A 21,129-nucleotide genomic window follows, 5' to 3' on the forward strand; every position below is an offset into this window, starting at 1 on the left:
AAGCCTGACAGAGCAATATCATCTACAGACAATTTTTCATGACCCAGACTCAGTGTGACTTGGTGTAACAACTTCACCCTTGTCTCTCTGAACACCACTTCATCCTCCTCCTTTTCCAACCCCTGCATGAGCCTGAAGGATGACTCTTTCCCCTCCTTTATCAGCTTATCTAGAAAATATCTGTTCTTCCCCTCTGCCATGTCACCACAGCTACAGTCAAAACAGCACACTAACCCAAAGACAGCCTGAAAGGATAACTGTGTTACACGTCTACAAACAAGCCCAAGTTTCAGTGCCGTGTATTTAACGATAGTGACATATGTCAACAGCACTCTGTCAGATCTCGGTACACATAAGGCACCTGCATTCTGAGGTTTTTACTGTTCAAGCACTTCTTCTAAAAACCTCTTCCTTGGCAATCATAGCTTTTCTAATTTGGGGACTTAAAGCTGATTCAAACAGAAACACAGAACACGAATGTTTCACTCTGATATTTCACACTTCTCAAAGATCTCCCAGCCTGCTGGTGAGTGGCCCCAAACAGAATAGATCCAAATGAGTGCATCAGTGTTCATAAAAGGCTGCTTGGGGGAGAAACCAGGAGGTGGGCTCACAGTTATCCCTTTAACGGACTCCAGAAATGACACTATTCCAAATCAAATGGTCTAACTTTGACACTTACAGCACCAAACAACTTGTAAAAGCCTTCTTAGATTCTAAATATTGGGTATATTCTTCACAGGGAAGATGTGCAGCAGAGTCAGACTTTCCAGTGAAAATGTTTTCTCCTGTAATCTTTCCTGAGCTGAGAATTGTAACGAGTGCAAGGAAATTACAAGCTGCTATAAAAATTACAGAGACTAAAACTACCATTTTATCCTGCATTAGAACAATTTTAACATTGTTAGAGGAATACATCTTAGCAATTTTAAATTATTTGAGTCATGACAGAAAGACTCACAACTGCAATATTTATCTTTCAGATTCATCTTAGGGTGTTCCTGAAGACTTGTGAGATGTCACATTATATAGCATTTTGTGGGGACTGGAGAAAGTCACTTTGACAAGTAAAGCATGTAAATTGGAGCCATTGATTATGGAGGATTTAATTTTATCTATTCTGTATTCATGGTACGATAAATAAAAAAGATTTCAGTGGTCACTGTAGGACTGCAACAACTTCTACAGAAATGCAATTTATAGTTGCATATTTTTTAACTGTGAGCTTTGGCATACATTTGATTAAATTCTGCTTTCCAGAGCACTTAATGAGAATTCTAATTCTCTGGAGATTTCTACAGGCATGACAGGTAGAGAGGAGTCTATCAAGTCATAGCTGTGATTGTTAGTGCAAGGAGCTAGCTCCTTTGAAGAGAAATAAATTTCATAAGCATACATGCATATCTTTTAATATTGCCAAGATGCATATTGGCAGAGCAATAAATACTACAAAGATTTATTACCCACTCTATTTACCAACATATACAAATCCAAGTGATTCTTGTGAGGTACAACATCTTTCAGGAATGTGCTTGAACCGAGTGGCTCGAGAAAACCATATCTATTTTGGGTTCTGTCAAAGAATTTGGGGTTGATTCAGTCTCTAACATTCAACAAGTCATCCCAGACTTCAAATTAAGTAAGGAGATTAATATTTTACGCCCACTTTTCAGATGGGGACCCAGAAGCATACAGGCAAGAGATCTGCCATGGAAAATAACTGGGCTACCAGTTAAACTGGGAGAAGAGTGCAGAGCTTTGAAGCTGTACCCCAAAGCTCAGCCATCAGGTCCCAGTATTACTTTCAGGTGAGTATACTTTTCCTGCTGCCATTACCGTTAGTCCTGGAACTAAACTGGAATCAGAACCCCCCCAGAAAATATAAACACACATAATGAACCTTAGTATTTATTATTTCAGTTCTCACTGTTTCAAGTTGCTGGTTTTTAATAGTGGCCTATGCTCAGTACCTAATTCTTACACTGGAATTAAAAACAAAACAAACACAAACATGCACACAAAACAAAAATAAAAATAAAAATACGGAAAAAAAAAAAAGGCACATGAAAAGAACAGATTAAATATAGCTTGTGCTTATGCTGATTTTCAGAAATAGGTTAATAAACACTGCCTGGATGAAAGGAGCCTCAAGCGTTAAAGAAAGAAATCAGAAGGTCTCACTTAAGTGATTTTTTGGCAGGAATCAAATTAACGAATATAATATGGATTGCTGACAAGGTGCTTGATCATTCTCTGCAGTAAGGATTTTTTTTATGTATATATTATATTTATTTATAGATATATATGCATGAGTTTGTGTATGAGTTGATTCCATTAACACTTCATTTGATAATGATAAATGGCGTTTTTATTTAAAAGCAAAATATTAAGAAGTCCTGATTTGCAAGAGCAAGTCAGACTATGTGCCATTACCATGACATGCTGCATTTTCGTCTCCTTTAAAAAACACAAGCCATCAGTGTAGGACTTTGCTAGTAGAAAAGTACACAAACATTTTATTTCGGCAATTTTCCTCTAATTCAATCTGCAAATGAGACAAAGTTGTTGGGTTTTGTGTGTGTGTGTATGTGGGTTTTTTTCTTTTTCTTTTTTTTTGGAGGAAAGTGGAGGATAAAATGAAAAGAGAGACACAAAAGAGACTTAATGAGATCATGGAACTCTTTCTTAAGCAGTACAGCATCTTAATTTCTGGTAAATTCAAGCAACCTCCATCTGGGGGTTGATTCTGTCAGTCTGTATCTATGTCTGTCTGCCTTTATCCATCTCTCTAGGCATTCATCGCTGTGGCTTGGGAGCACCACTGAAGGAAAAAGGAGCGCTGCATGCAGCGTAGCTGCAGAATCCAGTCCCTGTTTGACACTGATCGGGACTGACATTGACAAGCACTTATACCCCATTCTCCGGCTCTTTTTGTTTGGCCTTGGATACACGTGTTGTCTGGCAAAAGTTAAAAATAAAACATTTAGGGCTACGCTGTGGTCAGTTCTCGTGTGCCTCCGCAGTGTGAGGGGGAGGGAGGGGAGGGTGGAGGCAGCCAGGGCTCAGCCTTCTGCACCACTCGCAGCAAGGTCAGCCAGAGCTGCCGCGAGAGCAGCTGGTGCCACCCACAGCACGGGGCTCCCCATGAAAGATGTTTCCCTCTCAGAAGTAAATCTCCTGAAAGAGATGCTAAGGCATTGCCCCCACTGATTCAGGCAGCAGATTTAGCTGGCCACACCCTGAAGCAACCAGCCCCTGAGCCTCAGGGCTCTCTGAAAATTTTCCACTGAAACTTTCATGGGAAGTATCTGATTTCCTCGAAAATGTCAGCGTGTTTTTATTTCATTCTGCTAGACAAATTGAATAAGGGAAATGGAAGAGATATGAGCAGAAACACAGAAAACATAATGGCTGGGGGAAGGGAAGGCATTCAATTTGTCAATGAGAAGCCAATATTTTCAGCTAAACATTTTGGACTAAAATAACGACTAGTCAACAGAAGAATACCTAGGGAAACCCACCTCTTATTTATGAGCAGTTCCATTTCAGCTCGTTATGGAGTACAGTTGATTGCTTCCCTTCTCAGTGCTAAGGGAATAGGTAAAACATTCCCCCCCCCCCCCACACACACACACACACACCGATCCCAAATTTGCTAGGGCTGCAGGATCTACTTGCCACCCCAGTCTGCTAAAACTGCAGAAGTGTCATAATCCTGCTCTGGATCAGAGGTTTATATGGTGAGACTTCAGGGTTAAAAGCTGAAATGGTTTGAATTAATGCAAAATCAGAATGAATGGGAACAGCCCATTGAGCCACGGAGCCCAGTCTGCAGCTACAGCATGCAGACATGGTGCTGAATCCCTCGGACAAACCCATTTCCATCACAGAATTAGTCAGAGGGGTTCTCACCACTGCTCCTGTTGAAGACTTTTCCAGAAACTCATATCTTTCATTAGTAACCCTTCTAAAATACAGGGTAAATTACTGTTGAGCAGTTTGCACTTATTTGTTTATGTAACAATATTGTCAAAGCTTAAAATGTTCCTCTTCACTCCTGTCATGTTTATGGCTGTTTCTCTGAAGCCTTCAGTATGCTAAGGCACAATCCATGAACGCACCAAACTATTCACCTGTCTAGCTGAATTTCTTTCAAACAGAGGTGGTCACAGTTAGTCACCATATTCCTGGAGAAGTCTTACCAAAGCTTTCTTCACGTCACTAATTCTTCCCTATCTCGACTAGAAATCCCTCTTTTGAAATAGTGCCAAAATATATGCTATATTCTCCTGTATCAGTTCAACCGACAAGCCTTACCTTATATTAGAAATTGTCATCAGTCCCAAGCTACATGACCTTGGTACTTGAACCGTTCAACCATTCAACCATTTATATTTCCCCAATCCTTGAAGATATTCTATTTTTCTGTATGCTCTGAGCCTCCTTGCTATTGACAATCCCTCCCAACTTCAACCATCAGCACATTTCTCTAGCAGGTTCTTATTCTTTTTGTGCCTAGTTGATTAATGAAAATATTAATGGATATAGGTCCCCAGACTGTGCCTTCAGAAACTCCATTTTTATCTCCCTCTAACTTGGTATTTCTTCTTTCAGCATCATCTGTTATCTGCTTTAGCCAGTTCCTACCCACTTTACAATTCTAGGCCTAATCTTCATCTTTTCCAGTCAAATGATTCTCCGTGTAGCTCTGTGTCAGATGCTTCTCTCACAGTGTATATACATCACATCTATTGCCATTTTATTTGTCTAAAAAGATCAGGATAATCTAAAGAGAGATTATCAAGATAATCCAGTAAATCTGCTTTTGGTAAACCGATACTGTGTTATCCCACTTCGTCCATTTGCTGTGTTTTCTATTGCTCTTCTTTCCAAAATCACTGCAATGCCTTGCATGCTACTGATGTCACGCTAATATGCCTATGCTTAACTAGATGACAGTTTTCTCCTACCTTAAATATAGGAATCATGCCTGAAATTTCACATACCACTCCCACTTTAACATATTCCTAAATATCCTTCAAGCAGAAATGCAGTTTCAAATGCCAATTCCTTCAGACTACAGTGACGCAGATCCCCTGAAACAGCACTCCTTGATTTTGATTTTTACTTCTACCTCAAAAGGCATCATTTCCATCCTTCCAAATTCACTCCCATAAAGCCAATTTTCTGCCATCCAAGTTCAGAGTCATTGTCCAAATTGAACACTGAGGCACAAAATCATCTAATTTTTTGAAAGCATTTATGCTATCCTTAAACTCATCCTCCCTCTAGCCAATGACACGGTGACTTTCCTCACTCTCATCTAGTTTTGATGGCTAAGAAACTCTACTGTTTGTTTCAACTTCTTTTGCAAGGTCTAAGCTGGCATCGATTCTCGTTTTACCTCTGCAGTTTGGGATCTTACGCTTCCTCCCGACCAATGTATTTCCACTTCTTGAAGACTCCGCCATTCTGAAATTTCAGAATTTTCTTTCAGTAGAAATACCTGCAATGGAACAATATCAGAAGAACATTTATTCTAAAGCATTGCCAAAATTTGTTATTACCCATTATATGGTATAACGCAATTTCTTTATACTTACTGACTTCAATAGTGCCTTATATTTGAAAGTGTTGCTTCACAGATTCAGTACAGTAGATTTACTGAAGCCTAACATGCATGTCTGATTGGAAAGCAAACTTCTAACCCTGTAAGCAGTTGATATCGTGGATTCTGCATGGCCCACCCGCTATGCATATTGATTGGGCAAAAATGTAACCGTGCAAAGTGTAGCTGCAGCTGGAAATGTCCCTCAATCAAAACAAAGCTACTGGATCCAGATTTAATCTTTCTCTGACTCTGTATCAACTTTGCAAGTCAAAAGAGGGTTTCTCTAATTGTCACCTTTGAAAGCTCACTTTCAGATCTGCAGTCAAACTCAGCCTTTATTTTCTTCTCCCTAATCACCAGCACCACAGACTGTATAATTAGCAAGTGAATGACAATTCAGGACCTGCTGCAAAGCCCGAAGAGTGAGTTCATTTGATGATCAGGCCTTTTAATTGAAACTGCAGAAGGGATATGGCAATCCATCTCCTTCTCCATAGCAATTTTGATTTTGTATGGCTTTGAGCATAAAAGTATATTATGGGGTTGACTGAAGGAAAAACAACCCTTTAAAATATACACTTGTCAAAGATTCAAGTTAAACCATGAGGCTGCACATTTGTAAGGCCCTTTTTTCAGTCATCTTTAGAAAGGTTCTGGAGCTTTACAGGCTTTCAGATCCCATGAATTCCCAGTTTATTTGTATCACAACAAAGGCTAGACCTTAAAACTTTCAAGTGGTCTTAACTGCAGTACAGATCTCGTTTCAAAGGAAAACTAATGTATTTCCAATATAGCTATTCATAATACTGGTTCATTCTGTTCCTGATATTGGGTATGTATTAGATATGCTCTGAGGTATGATATGCTCTCATTTGCCACCCATTCTTTTGCACTATATATGAAAAAATGCATCCTATTGTACCTGTACTAGGAGGAAAAGCACTTGACTTAAGCTTCTACTTAAATGCAAATCCACCACTGAACTCACATGTTAAACTGAGGATTAAATACTGTGACAAACCAGGGTCTAAACTCCAAATTCTATGTAAAAAGTAAGACTGTAGCTGTTGTGGTCTGTAGTGTCAGACTATATGGAACAGCTATTCACAGTTATCTCCCCCATTAGTTTCTATATGAGTACTGGTGTCACAATAAAGTCACTTTTAGTTATAACTATATTATTTTGGTGTAGCATTTTCATATTTACATAGTATACTGGAATACCTGTGTAATTCAATTTCGTACAGATGATATCTGACTATAACTGTTAGTACCTGTTGGAAGATCATACCCAGGTTTTGTATACAGGAATTCAAACTTACGGGATAAATGATTTATTTCATGATGTAATCAAGACATAGCTGCCAAGTCAAAACCAAGTTCACCCTTCCAGCCTCATGCATGTGGTCAACTCATGTCAATATGATGTATTTAACTCATTTAAAAACTTTAACCGAAGTACTACTCCCTTGGAAATTTAGATTGTAGATTATCTGCACAGTAGATATTAATTAACATATTAAATATAGCTCCAATCATAATTTGAAGTATCTTACAAGTAGTACACAGCAATATCCCTGCTTTGATACCACTGAAAAGGCAATTCCTGTCTTAACTTGTAGAAAAGATTATTAATGTCCTGTATCCCCGGTCCTGCGGTATTGATTTGCTGCTCCAGTTAACAGGAATATGTTACTAAGGTAAGTGACTTATCCCTTTCTTTATTGAAGTATTCTCTAGGTGAAGAAATGTGGCTTTCCTATACTGATAAATATCTTGTTTCCACCAGCAAGATGGCAAAAAATAATACATTATCCCCTGCTTCAACATTTCAAATAAACCTGTTTGTTTTGTTCATTGGCTCAGAAAGTGGAACCTTTATTCAGATAACCAGAAGGCCATATATAATGAACAGAATATTTTTAAATTACAAAATACTGCTTGGATAATGCAAGTTTCAGCAATAACTTTTTTTCTGTCATGGATTTTGCTTTGATTCTCATCTTCTGTTTCATTTAGAATTCCCAGCCCTTCATTATTAAATTATAGCCTACAAACTATTAAAATTTACCAATTAGAACTGACAGATACTTTTTCAAAGTGAAAAGATAAGTGTTGATTTATTGCAAAAAGTATTCACATCCCTACCCTTCACACGCCACCAGCATCTGCCCAGCTTACTCAGAGTTGCTGCCGAATTTACCAGCCCATGCTCCCCCATGATTGTGGATACCGTGAGGTGTCATTGCAATGCACTTGTCAACAAGACAAATGCAGCTTCAGGATGTATCCAGGAAGGTATTTCCAAATGCAAAGAATTACCGTCATTGCACAAGGAACTCCTATCACCTCCTCTCAAATATTGTGAGTAATTCTGCTCCTCTGATTCAAGAACGAAAAACTCAAACAGGTGCAAAGAACAACAAGGACAGGAGAGATGAGGGGGGGAAATAGAGGAAGAGAGGGGAAATTACGGCAGTCAATGAACAGTTTATCATTAGAAACACCTTGGAAAGAACAAAAATCTGTGCTACAGGTCAACATTGCCACTAAAAAAAAAAAAAAAAAGTATAAATGGGATAAGTTTAGGCTAGATATTGGAAGGTTTCTAATCAGAAGAGCAGAGACGTTCCAGAACAACTTTCCAGTAAGAGTAGTGGGGAAATAAAATCCAACTGCTTGTAAAATGGAGCTTAATATAAATGTACAGGATTATATGATTTGAGCACCAGTAACAACAGGGGATTGAACTTCCTGCCTGTTTCCATTGTGAATTAACAAAGCAACAATCAGACTTTTACTTGAACTCTGTTATCAATAACAATGTGTAATTTTACATGGTTTATGTATTGCTAGAGCTGAAGGCCTCTTCCAAACTCCACAAAATAAATGCAATGAACACAAAAGCTGCTAACAAGCTGGTGAGTTTTAAAATGTGGTAAAAGTGGAATATGTTAAGCAGAATGAGGTGGAAAGCAACTCAACAACAGCTCAGTTGAGGTCCAAGTTACAGCAGGTCCAAGCTTGGGGGAATGCAAGAAGCACCAACTACTGCAAAGTAAAATGCTCTCATGGAGAGAACGAGATGGCTCCTAATTTAAAAAGAGCAAATAAAACTATCTTTACACATCATCAAAAGGAAGGCAGAGAGCTTTTCAGCATAACTACCACAGTACTGGGCTGAGAAAGACAGAAGTCCTTGGTCATGAAGCACCTGACTGGGTGGAGACTGCTAGTGACATCAGGTACCTGGGAGGGAGAAAGGGAAGTATTGGAGTTGTGAAATAGGGTTTGCTACTAGTCCTTACAAATGAGTCTAGGTTAGCAGTCTGAGGGAGGAAGGAAACAAGAGGCTTAATCTACAGATCATTACTTGTAGCTCTCTGTGGTGGCTATGTAACTACTGTCACCTAAACGTGAGTGTGGCTTTTTAGAATAAGCATGCAATAACTCTGGAAAGGAACCAGCACCTGTATTTATCTTCTAAAGTTACAGCTGAACTTTTTGAAATAATGACAGCGACCCAGAAAGCCCCTCCCAGTTCTAGGCTTATTTCTACAATTAGATTCTTATACACAAAGATGGAAAAGGCTCTGCTTCTCTCGTTGTATAGGTATGGAAAATGAGAAGGAGTTTGTGACTGAGATCATGTGTATTTCAGTCAATGAAACTGCAAAAGCAGTATAATTAGGAGGGCTGTACTGATGCAACAACCTCATGGTAGTGAGCAGCATCAGTTCCCACTGGATCAAGCCAACATGTCAGAAGTACATTAGAAGGAAGCTGCTTCTTGCTCCTTATTTCCATGCACAAGCTTCTTCTCCATCCTGCTACCAAATTAAAGGAGCCATTCCGGGGTTAGGTTTTTTCACATATCAAAAACGTTTTGTTTTTCCTAATATATATATATATATATATTTCTGTTGTCAACCACTCTGTTTAATGCCAATGAAAAAAAAAAAAAAAAATCTAGAGGAAGGTCACTTCTGCAGCCATTTCTGTGTGGGAGATAGAAGCTTCCTCTCATTTCAGAGGCATTACAGTACTCCACAATGCCCAACAAGTACAGACAGAGCAGTCAATGAGCCAAATCTTAGCAAAATTGCCATCTAGAAGATTGTTATTAATGAATTATTTTGAGAGAATCCACTAGGACAAAAGAAAATCCATATATAAAAACTATTTCTTATGCCAGGCATGAATTTTCTAACTAAAGGTGACAATCCTCATACTCCACTAAAGGTGCACAGAAGTAATAAATCCAGCATTAAATAATAAGTTCACTATGCCTTTGGCTATACAACAGCTTCAGCTGGCTTTCTTTTCCACATTATAACCAGTCACTGATACATATTCTTTAGATCTGTAATGATAGCACAGAGTTAAATTTAGGAAATATAAGGAGTAGTTCTTTGTGATACTTTTTTTGACTAGAAACAGAGCATAAAGGAACTTATATTTCATTGTGACAATGTTTTTCTATCATTTCACTCAAATTATCATTCATGTAGAGTATTTATTTTTAATTTAAAATTAAAACACTGAATAATTAAGTACCATAGAGAATACTAATGTGTGGAACAAAGTGGGACAAATAGACTCTGTCTACAAGATTTCTATGATCCTCTCCCCATTAACATAAGCATGAGTTCTACTGGGTATTTACATATTAGATTTGGCAAGCAATAATACAATGAGAAGTAATTTCTGCATTAATATTTTCTCTTTGAAATAAGACAAGTTCCTGAACTTGTCAAACATAAATGCAAAATTATGAAAAACAATCTTAAGCAAAAACTCTTGTTATTAAAATTCATGGCAACTAATTATTGATCTGATGCTATTCTGCATAAAGAAGACATGCTTGACTGAACAGAAATATTTTTAAATCATTAATATACATGTGTTTATTTTACTGAGTCTAAATTGGAAGTGGTAGATTATTCTTATTGTCTAACGAATTAGGAAGTGTGACAATATGCTGTACCGTGCTGATGTATGATATCTTTCTCCTTATACTTATTAATTTCTGTCAAATTAAAACTAAAACACTACTGGAAACCTTGAACAGCCATAATATGAAAATCAAATGTGAATTGCTATTAGAAAAGCCATAGTACCTTAGATTGCTCCAGGCAAACACACAGAGATACAATACTAAACACTGTCTTTGTATAAGAAAGGAGAGGAAAAAATCTCTTATGGGACGTGCTGCCAGTTGAAGCTGAAGCCCTGTCAAAACTGCAGTTCTTCTGTGGGAACATGGTGAAATCGAAAATCTTTGTGCAGCTGGGGTTTCTCTTCCCTTCAGTTTTCCACTTAAAACAAAAACCTAAGTGAAAATCAGTTCACAGCAGATTTGCCAATGCATCATTTCACTCTAAGGACAGATTAATAATTTCTGAACTTATTTCAACTGAATTTCATGGCCAAGATATCCTGTAATTGTACACCTCCTCACAATGACCTTTATACTATACTTTTTTTACAAAATATCACTGGCAACATTTTTTCCATTCCAACAAGCTTCAGAATACATATATCTTGATATTACTCTGGAATTATTATGGTGTAGAGTGCTCTGTAAATAATCAATGACATGTACTTCATTCACTGTAAAATTCTGAAGAGCATAACACTGAAGACTGTTCATCTTTAATGCACTTTGTACAAGTCAAAGTTAACCTTTATGGAAGGTACAAGCTCATTTTGATGAATCCCTTAATCAGCCACACCAATCTAACTCTGGATAATCACAAATATATATTGTAGCAATATCTGGGTACCTGCTGCACAATGTGACTTCTCCCCAAGGAAGTGCTGTGACAGAACAACTCACCTTTACAGCCTGAACAACCCAAAAGTTCTTTAGTAGCTTCTTTACATGGGGACTCAGAAACCACTTCTTGTAGCATCCTTAGCATGTTTCCCTTCAGTGAATCACGGAGGCAAAGTAGCAAAGTGCTTTCGCAGATGAAATGTTTTATAAGTTTATATCCCACTGCCAGAACACACAAGACACCCAAATGATATGTGATGCACCCAGAGGCATCAAGTAGTTTAACATACTCCCCAGAGTGTTCTCTTCCAGAGAGTATTAACACATTGATACACTGCTTGCATACAGATATCCTATCTGAAAGTGAATTATTATGTCACTGGAGATGTTTTCAACATTGAGACTCCTGTGTACTGCTGACATCTGGGAGAACTAGATACCAGCTAGAAGTTTATGCTGTATAACTCTGAAGATGATTAGGACAGTTATAACAATTTGTTCTTCTAGAAAGTAAAATACATTCTTAGTTATGCTGGTGATCCAGGGGTCAGCTAGGTGAAATATCATCTCTCTCTGTGACACTTGCCTTCACTGCCTCCCTTTTACGAGTGTGCAATGCTGCTCTGGAGAATGAGTAATGATTACCCTAAAGAAAACATACAATGTATGTGATTCATTTGATCTTAACACTTCTTTTGGCAAGGTATTTATAGCTCTAAAACTGGCTCCTCTTTGCAAATCAGGCCTTTTCTCATACTCTGTACCCTATTCTCTGGGGACAGACTGGGGGACTAGAGGCTGAAGAACGGCCCTGTGGAATGAGATTTGGAGGTTTTAGTAGACGTCAAGTTGCATATGAGTCAACACCATGCCCTCGTAGCCAAAAGGACAAAACATGTCCTGGGGTGTGAGGCACAGCACTGCTACCTGATCAAAGGAAGTGATTGTCCCACTCTGCTCTGCAATGGTGCGGCCTCACTTCAAGTGGTCTGTGCAGTTTTGGTCGCCACAGTATAAAAAAGGGCATAAAACTGTTAGATGGTGTCCAAATGAGGGCTAGAAAGATGGTGAAGGGCAAGACGTACCAGGAGTGGCTGAGGTCTCTTGGTTTGTTCAGCCCTGAGCAGAGCAGGCTGAGGGGAGGCCTCATGGCGGCCCGCAGCTCCTTCATGAGGGGAGGCCTCATGGCGGCCTGCAGCTCCCTCACAGGGGGAGCGGAGGGGCAGGCGCTGAGCTCTGCTCCCTGGGGACAGCAACAGGACCTGAGGGAACGGCATGGAGCTGGGACAGGGGAAGGTCAGGCTGGGGGTTAGAGAAAGGTTCTGCACCCAGAGGGTGGTCAGGCTCAGGGACAGGCTCACCAGGGAGTTGTCACAGCACCGAGCCCGTCAGAGCTCAAGAAGCGTTTGGACACTGCTCTCAGACAGGTGGTTTGGTTTTGGGGTGGCCCTGTGTGGAGCCACAGTTTGGACTCGATGATCCTTGTGAGTCCCTTCCAATTCAGCAATTCTATTATTCTTTTCTACGATTCTCTGGTCCTTTGTGCTCTGTCAGTGTTGGGTGTGCAATACTGTGCCACTGTGATTCACTGTGCCTTAGCAAGATTTCTATTGCTCTAGGCTCTCCTGACAGGGGCAAATCACTCTTGAATTGTACTTTTGCACTTGCTGTTCTTCTGTTGAGGTGTTTTATTGTTTTTGTAGATATTGATCTGCTTTTGGAGTTGCTGGACCCAAACATTGCTTTCCATGAAAATGGAATTTCTGTAGGAATGAAAAACTCCAAAACTCTTATCTTACAAACTTCTCCTAAGCTGTGTTTTTCAGAAGCAAAGGAATGATTCATATGGAACATGGTACCAATAAAGACTGGAACAAGCAGTAGTTCCTCACTGAAAACAGGATGAAAAAGGATATACAAAGGTCTAAACCAATATTTTTACAGCCCTTAGCCTCTAGGATATCTCCAGGACCACTATTCACATGTGCAAATATTAAAGCTCTATTAGAGTTCGGGTGAGGCAGGCAGGACAATGATTTTATTTTGGTGAAATCACTTTGCCATGTCAAACATAAAATCAGATTTCCCTGAAAACTGCTTACTAAATCTGAGCACAATTTTATATCTTTTGGTTAAAGTAAACAAGACAGTCAGTGAATAAAGCTGTGGGTAACACCAACCACCTTGGAAGGAATTGCTTCATTTCACTTACCCAGCAAGACTACATTAAGGTTTTCCAGTTTTCACAGTAGAATATACTTTTGGTTTTGCCAAATACAGTTTATTTAAAGTATATCCAAAACTCCATTACAAACAAAAGTAATACAAAGTAATCAACAAAAGATGGTTGATGCAAACATGTCACCTTAGCCTTCAGGGATTTGGGTGAACGATTGCCTGAATTCTTTCTCTTTTCTTTCTCCCCTGGATAATTATTTTTACATCTTTATTCCCTGTTGCTGCTAGATGGGAAAAGTGAGTATATTATTTGTGTCATGGTAGTACATAAAAGCTCATCTTGTAAACAGACCCCACTGTGTTATGTTTTATACACCTTGCAGTTATACATTATTTCTACCAATGAAAACAGTTAAAATTTTAACAATTGTTCTCACATTGATCCACTCCTTCATCTCAGCCTTTCCCATCACTGAAGATTGACTAGGATATAAAAATGCAGAAGCAGAAATAAAGATTTTTAATAGGTCAGATCTCTATGACTTAGAGTAGCTTGGATGAGGTCAATGGAGCTGTACTGATTTACAGCAGTTGGAGATGCATCTCCCATGGCATATTAGTCCCATATCTATATTTGGGAAGAAAAATTACTACCGGAAAAAAAAAAAAAAATGCTTTTACAATGTTTTACATGAATCCTCAATAGCAGCTCAACAACTATTTTGAACCTCCTCACTAAGAACATATTGAATTGTGAAAAATGTGCTGTTCTTTTGATGTAGTAAGTTGAGAGCTCTTAGTGAATCAACTTAGTAATGAATTCTTTCAGATACTGATGAAAATGGTTCACTTACTAAGGAACTTAGCTTGATTTTGAAATTAATGTGGTAATTTAAAACTACTTTGGTAAAAAAGGTTTAATGACAGCTGAAACCGGAAAAGGATAAAAAATGGAGGTTCAATGAATAAAGCATTTGCTGTTTCTGCTCTCCAGGTTTAGTTGATGACTAACATCAGTGTCGTTTTCCAGGACCATTATTTGTTATCACATAACAAATAGTTCATGTCCAGCTCCTCTTATGGCGGACAGACACAACATGAAATCTCCCAAGTAAATTCTGGCTGCATTGAAACTGGTAGCAGAACATTATTTCTATGGTCTCAGCTTGCTTCTAACCTTCATAAAATAACCTTAATGAAACATATTGAGCAACAGAAATTGCAGTAAGCTGTGGATCACCAGTTCTTTGTCATCGTATATCCTGCAATCACACAAAACTACAGTTTTCACCCATGATGCCTAAAATTATCATCTCTAAAGACATATTCCTGATACAATGTAAGAGATGAGGACAAGCAAAGGCTTATTTTCAGTGGCTTGGATTTGGTCATCAATGAAAAGCTGTTCACATGACCAGGAACAGACTAATCTTATTTTCTCAATGCATTAGGAAATGATTCATTATCTAATCTTATTTACATCATAGTCGTCCAAGTCATTCTCTTACTCTTTTTTTTTTTTTTTTTAATCCTTAAATCCCAGCTAAATGATTATGTCAGTTCAAGTTCTGTTTCAAAATCCTACCTCTGATTGCCTTCTGGTCAAAAAATATATACCATCATAGGTATTCAGTCTACACACTGGAGTCTAGTCATCATCTGGAGTAAATGGTCATTTCTTGTTCAGAGGTGTAATCAGTTGCATCCATTTTTGGCGTTCACATCTATTGAAATATTAGCTAATATTCTGGGCAGAGAGAATTTCAGGAATCATCAGGTATCTTCTAAAGTGAATGTGGTTAAGCACCATATTGCATCAATTGGTCCATAACTTTAATACCACGCATTAAAAACAGTTCATAGTGACACTGTGTTGGCACCTGTGCCAAAATAAAAGTAGTATGTGCAGTTTGAACAGCATAAAGGGGCAGAAGAAGGCCGTAGATGGACAGTACAAAAACTTACCTGTTCCAGGATATTTTTTCTCATTAATTTTCCCAGCTTCTTTAAGTAACCAAAGAACCTGTAACATTTCAAGATGCCATATTTTTTCCAAAAATTTTAGTAATAGTTTTGTTCTCAGTGCACAGGGGATATTTCTTCAGATATTCTGTGAATTCTGGCCCACATTTTTAGCCCTTGTAAATCTGGGCTATATATTCTGGCCATAAATGTTTCCAAGGATTCTTGAGAAATCTGGATGTCACATTTTCCTTACCATTAACTGCAGAAGGCAAACTAATTGACCAATGTGTGGCTGTTCCACATCTCTCTACTTTCCCTCAGCACATTCAAAGCCAATCAGAAACCCACCAGGGCTAATGACCAAATCCTCTACCTTTTCTCTAAGTCTAGGTGCTGCATAAAGGCATTGTCTTTGCTGTAAAACAGGGTTAAGATGTTTTGCTGCTTCTCTTGAGACCTTTATATATAGTCTCTATGACCACAGTTTCCAGCGCATCCAGCATTTACAGAGAATTGCTCATCAATGAGAAACTGAGGCAAAGAAAAATTACATGACTTGCCCTGAGACTGAACTCAATCGAACTGAAATTGAACTCAAATTTCCTATGTCCCAAACTGATACTCTAACTACTGAAACCATCTGTCACTGAAATAATAAAAAATTTAAAAGAAAATGGTATGCTGTGCCCATCCTCCTCTATATTATTATAGCATGATTCTCTTGCTTTATTCTGTTACTAAAAATGCACAAGACACTGATCCAAAGGAGGCTTTTTCTTGATTTATGATAAGGCTCATAATTCTAAATCTGTCTAAATATAAGGTTGCATGAAATCCTAGGAAGATTATAGGACAAAATATTGGAGAAAAAAAAAAAAAAAAATCCTAGCTTTGCCCAGAAAATAGGATCATCCATATTTTTTCCTGAACAGAATGTTATTATTTAATTTTGGATTATTCTTTGATTGAGGGGGAGAGGGGAGGGAAGGTGGTTGTTGGTTTTGCTTGTTTGTTTTGGGAGTATTTTGCTTTTGTTATTTTTGGTTTGGTTTGTTGTTTTTTTTCTATGTTTTTTTTTTGTTTTTTTTTGTTTTTTTAGGAAAAAGATGAGGCTGTGTCTCTGAGAAAATCAGAGCATCAAAGCAATTTAGTCAGTTTTTGCAGCATTCACTATATTGTGCAATCCTCAGACTGTCCCTTTTAGGGTTTTTCTCTGTATTTACAAATAATACAAATGACACTAAAGTAGGGCTGATCATTGGAACTCTGAAGGATATAGCTGTTTATAGAATAGCTTTGCTGGCACTAATAGATAGATGAAGGGTATAAAGGAAATGTAATATAATAAGCAGAAGAGAAAATACAACTCCCAATGTAATCATCCAAGTTTTCAAGAAAAAAATCACCGATTAGTGCTGGTATCCTCACTTCATTTTGTAATGTCTTCCTGTTCTCTCCTGTTCACACAATACTAGCATCCACATAGTAAATAATGCTGATATTAACAGAGATGCACCAAGACTAAAATAGGTAAGTTGGTAATGAGGTTCTTAATATGAGAGATGAAAATGCCCTGGGTATATTTGACTGATCCAACTCAACCACCCTCACTTCAACAGGCAGCACTAGTGAAGGTTTGTAATATGCTGGTATACATTAAGAAAGAGGTATATCTGTAACAGAGCCAATAAAATTACATTTTTACTTTATAAGACCCTGTGGTGATAGACCAAATTTGGAATATAATGTCCAATTTTGGTCATAAGAGTGGAAGACAGATGTAGATAAAATGGAGAAACACAGCAGAGGGCAACCAAAATGATTAATGTACTGGAGAAGCTAACATAGTAGCGGAGAGAATGATGAAATGGGAATTATTTAGCCTCAAGGAAAGGTGATTAGGAGGTGAACTGACTGAAATATTTAAACTACCTATGGGTTATTATAAAATTAAGCTTGAAGATCAATTTGAAGTTTCCTGACAGACCAGAAATAGGGGATGCAAGAGTCCATACACTATTCTCACAGGTCACTGTGGTACACAAGGTAGCTGCAGGAGATGCCATTGGAAACTGCAGTACAGATGTGTGAGCCAACATGTAGGTACAGACATTGAATAACCTGATGTAACTGGTGCAAGCTGAATGCTTGACGAACTACAGCATCAGCAGCAAACTCCCTCACCAGCAAAAATCTTCTGGATGAGTAGAAATTGTTCTGTCCAGATCATCTCCACTCAGAGGCTGCCTGCATCTTGTCATACCTACATAATGTCTATATGTCTGGTTCCCAGACGGAGCACCTAGTTTCTCGCCAGCAGGACTAATTTATGAGGTAACATGTTCAGCATCATCTTTGGATGCCTTGTCCTGAACCTGAGGGTGAGATTCATCTCACTTAGCTTTAGCTGGCCAAGGTAGGCAGGGCACTGACTTTAAGGTAGTCACTTCAGCTCCCACTGCAGTCACCAGAGAGAGGAAAAGGTACTGCCCAAGCAGCAGTTCATGCCTATGCTAAGTCATGTGCCTGAGATAGGTAAAATTAATTGCTCTCTGGAGGTGCCTTTCTCTTTCCATTGTCTCTACTGGCAGCCTCACATCTAACTAGGCTTGAATCCCAGTGCTAGGTACATTTTTGGCAACCATTACCTGATGCTTCTCAAGTATAAAATGAATACTGGCTTTCATGAGCCTAGAGAAGGAACACAAACTACAGAGGAGCGGGGGCCAGTCTTTAGACAAGGTAGATGACATTGAAGACAAGATTTAAGTCCCCAGGGTGAAGTGAGAGAGATGATGAGGAAAGGTAAAGAGTTCAAGCTCACTTATAGTCATTCAGGAATCTGGGAGTTAAGCAAAAATTTTTGATGAACAAACAGTTCAGGTTGTCACTGATGGATGAAGGCTGTGAATCTGCATTGAGACAGTCCTGACATGGTACTTAAACAATGCAGACTAAGAAAAATAAACTGTACCTGCACAAAGAAAGGAAGAGGATACCATGGCTATTAACAGTGAAATATGATGTGTTTAATTAGCAAATGCTAATTGTAGGACTGGATATACAGTGGAATGGGAGCATCAAATCTCAGGTGAAAGTATGTGATAGCAAAATACTATTAATCTGAAAAGGTATAATGAGGAAAACAAAGTAAGAGAAAATGGAAGGGCTGATTGTTCCTTCCAGCAAGAAAACGTTATTATCAATTAAAAAATAATGTGGAGACTATTTTTCTCTGTAGTGACATAAATTTTATACAGTGTAAGTCTGTTTGAATTATATTTTCGCATTAAGAAACCTAAAAAAGAGTGATATTTATTTTCCAAAATAATATACACCTGTGTAAATCATTGAAATTCAGCTATGTAGCAAAAAAGCTGGAAATAGTGATGGATTCCACAGCAATGATGTAAATAGGATGGAAAAGGGGAAGGAGAACATTGGAGGAAAGAACGAGGAAGAGACTTAGGTGTGTAATTTGATGTCCAGAGCAAAAGATAAACATGTAAATACATATCCACACAATAGATGTATCAAATAGAATGGCAAAGTTTTATACCTTTAACATTACTTTAGCATTAATTGGGGAAAAAAATCAATAGTGAAAATGTACTTTCTGATTAGTTCAGTTTCTTTCAAAACCTAGTGGCTTTATATACTTACTACCTGTATGAGTGAACCAACAGGGTCATAATTCTCATCGACTTTGTTTCAAAAAAATGAACCAGGGTGGTCAGTAAAGCACAATTTGCTACACAATTTGAATTCAGTGATCATATTATCAGATCTGAAATATTTGTAAGGAAAAGGCTGTAGCTTCATGTATTACTCTTACTTATTGCTCAGACTTTAAAAAATGTAGAACAAAATGTAAAAATATAAACAATATGTGTTAGACAGAAAAGAGATTACGGTATACCAGTAAAAATTAATTCCATTCAAAATTAATCAAAATTAATTCCATTGGAGCCGTCCAGATTTCAGCTAAAGGATCAAGTAGTTACATACAGTTTTGCTGAAGTATAAAAACACTGATATTCAGGAGTAGCCACAAATACTAGAAAAAACATTAACATTAGTCTCTATGCCATACCCAATATATTGATTTTTTATTTTTATTTAATTTAACATCAAATGGTTTGGTCTTCCTGAATGGAAACATAAGTTGAATGGGTAAAGAAATCGCAGATATCAGGACTGCTTACGTTAAAAAAAAAAAAAAAAAAAAATAATGAAAAAAAAAGTTTATGAAAAAAATAAAAATAAAAAAGCAGCTTAACAGTCCTACTCAGATCTTTGTGAATATGCTTGTGTTCCACTAAGGACAAAAGGCTCTCAAAATGCACTGCAGTAGACAGCATATGCAAGGTGACAGCAGTCAATAAATATTTTTTTAATTATAAAAAAAAAAAAAAAAAAAAAAAAACAGTTTTGAAATACCTTGCTTCAGAGCCTGCACCAATCTCCTCCTACCAAGTCTATTAAGAACGTATGACTGGCACCACTATGCCACAGCTCCAGAACTGCACCTTCTCCTGCAGGAACAGGCACTGATTGTTGTTAGAGGCAGGGCTGGACAGCATAAATCCATGTATTAGTCAAACTGTTCTTATTTTTCTGCTTTGTGTGTGATTTTTAGAAAATAATAAAGGACAGTTTAAAAAGGAACAAAAGAAGCCATCCATACTATAAGTACTAAACTTGTACATATGTGGAGGTTTGTAAAATGCATATACATTTGATAAGCAATTGTTTTTTATTGTGGAAACATAATTATTATGACCTTCAATACATCTAGACAGAAAGACATGACTGCTATCCTTACTTTAGCTTTCCTTTCAGAGAAGGAAGATGATTTGTCTCCTATTAATAGCTCCAGAAAAATGGCAGCATGTTTCTGCTCACACTGACAGGGATGAACTTGACTGCTTAAAAAACAGGAGTTGCCAAACGTGCTCTGAGTAAAGCTAGGGCTGGTCTTATAAAGCTGGCAGTCTAAGTGCAAGATCGAAAATAAGCCCTTGGCAATATCATGTAAGGAGCGGCTGAAAATTATTCTATGTGTTTTATCAGAAACGTTGCCTGAATATGTCAGATATCTGCAAACAGTGCAGGCTAATGATGGGGCTCTTCAAACAAAAAGACTCGTGGTTGGGTGGCCCCTGGGAGAGCCTCCGTCTTTCATCTTTCACAGGACCAAACCTGAATAAAGCATTGATTTAATAACAGTTTTCTATTCCCCAGCCCAATTGCTCTATGCCTTCTGGAGAAGCATGCAAGGGGAGGGTTCAGAACTGGAGCCATCACGTGAAATGTTGCTGTGGCTCACAAGGCTGAGCATGCTCATTCACAAAGACTCTGATGCAGGGAGGGATGGAGAGCTCCACGGGCTGTTTGTGCTTTATGTGGTGTGCCAGGCTTCAGGCACAAGCTACGGCATGGTACCAACTACTGGGCTTTGAGGTCCTGCACTGGGCCAAGAGAACACGAGGTTGCTCATTAAGGTATAAAATGGGAAATGAGATTTTTGGGACTCTCCTCCTTCCAATGCCACAAATATATAGCATGGTGGGAAACACCAGCTAAACACTCTGTG

The 21,129-nt window shown here is 38.2% G+C and overlaps 1 long non-coding RNA gene across 1 annotated transcript in view; it reads right to left on the bottom strand.

Moving 5' to 3' along the window:
• Positions 1-4,136: 4,136 nt before the first annotated feature.
• LOC118170419 overlaps positions 4,137-21,129 on the bottom strand; it is a 29,946-nt gene continuing 12,953 nt past the window's right edge. Inside the window, exon 3 of the long non-coding RNA XR_004752705.1 lies at positions 4,137-5,506. This is a non-coding gene — a long non-coding RNA (uncharacterized LOC118170419). The remainder of the gene's footprint in view (positions 5,507-21,129) is intronic.

This window comes from Oxyura jamaicensis, chromosome 8 (genome assembly GCF_011077185.1).
Source record: "Oxyura jamaicensis isolate SHBP4307 breed ruddy duck chromosome 8, BPBGC_Ojam_1.0, whole genome shotgun sequence".
In the NCBI taxonomy this organism is placed as follows: domain Eukaryota; kingdom Metazoa; phylum Chordata; class Aves; order Anseriformes; family Anatidae; genus Oxyura; species Oxyura jamaicensis.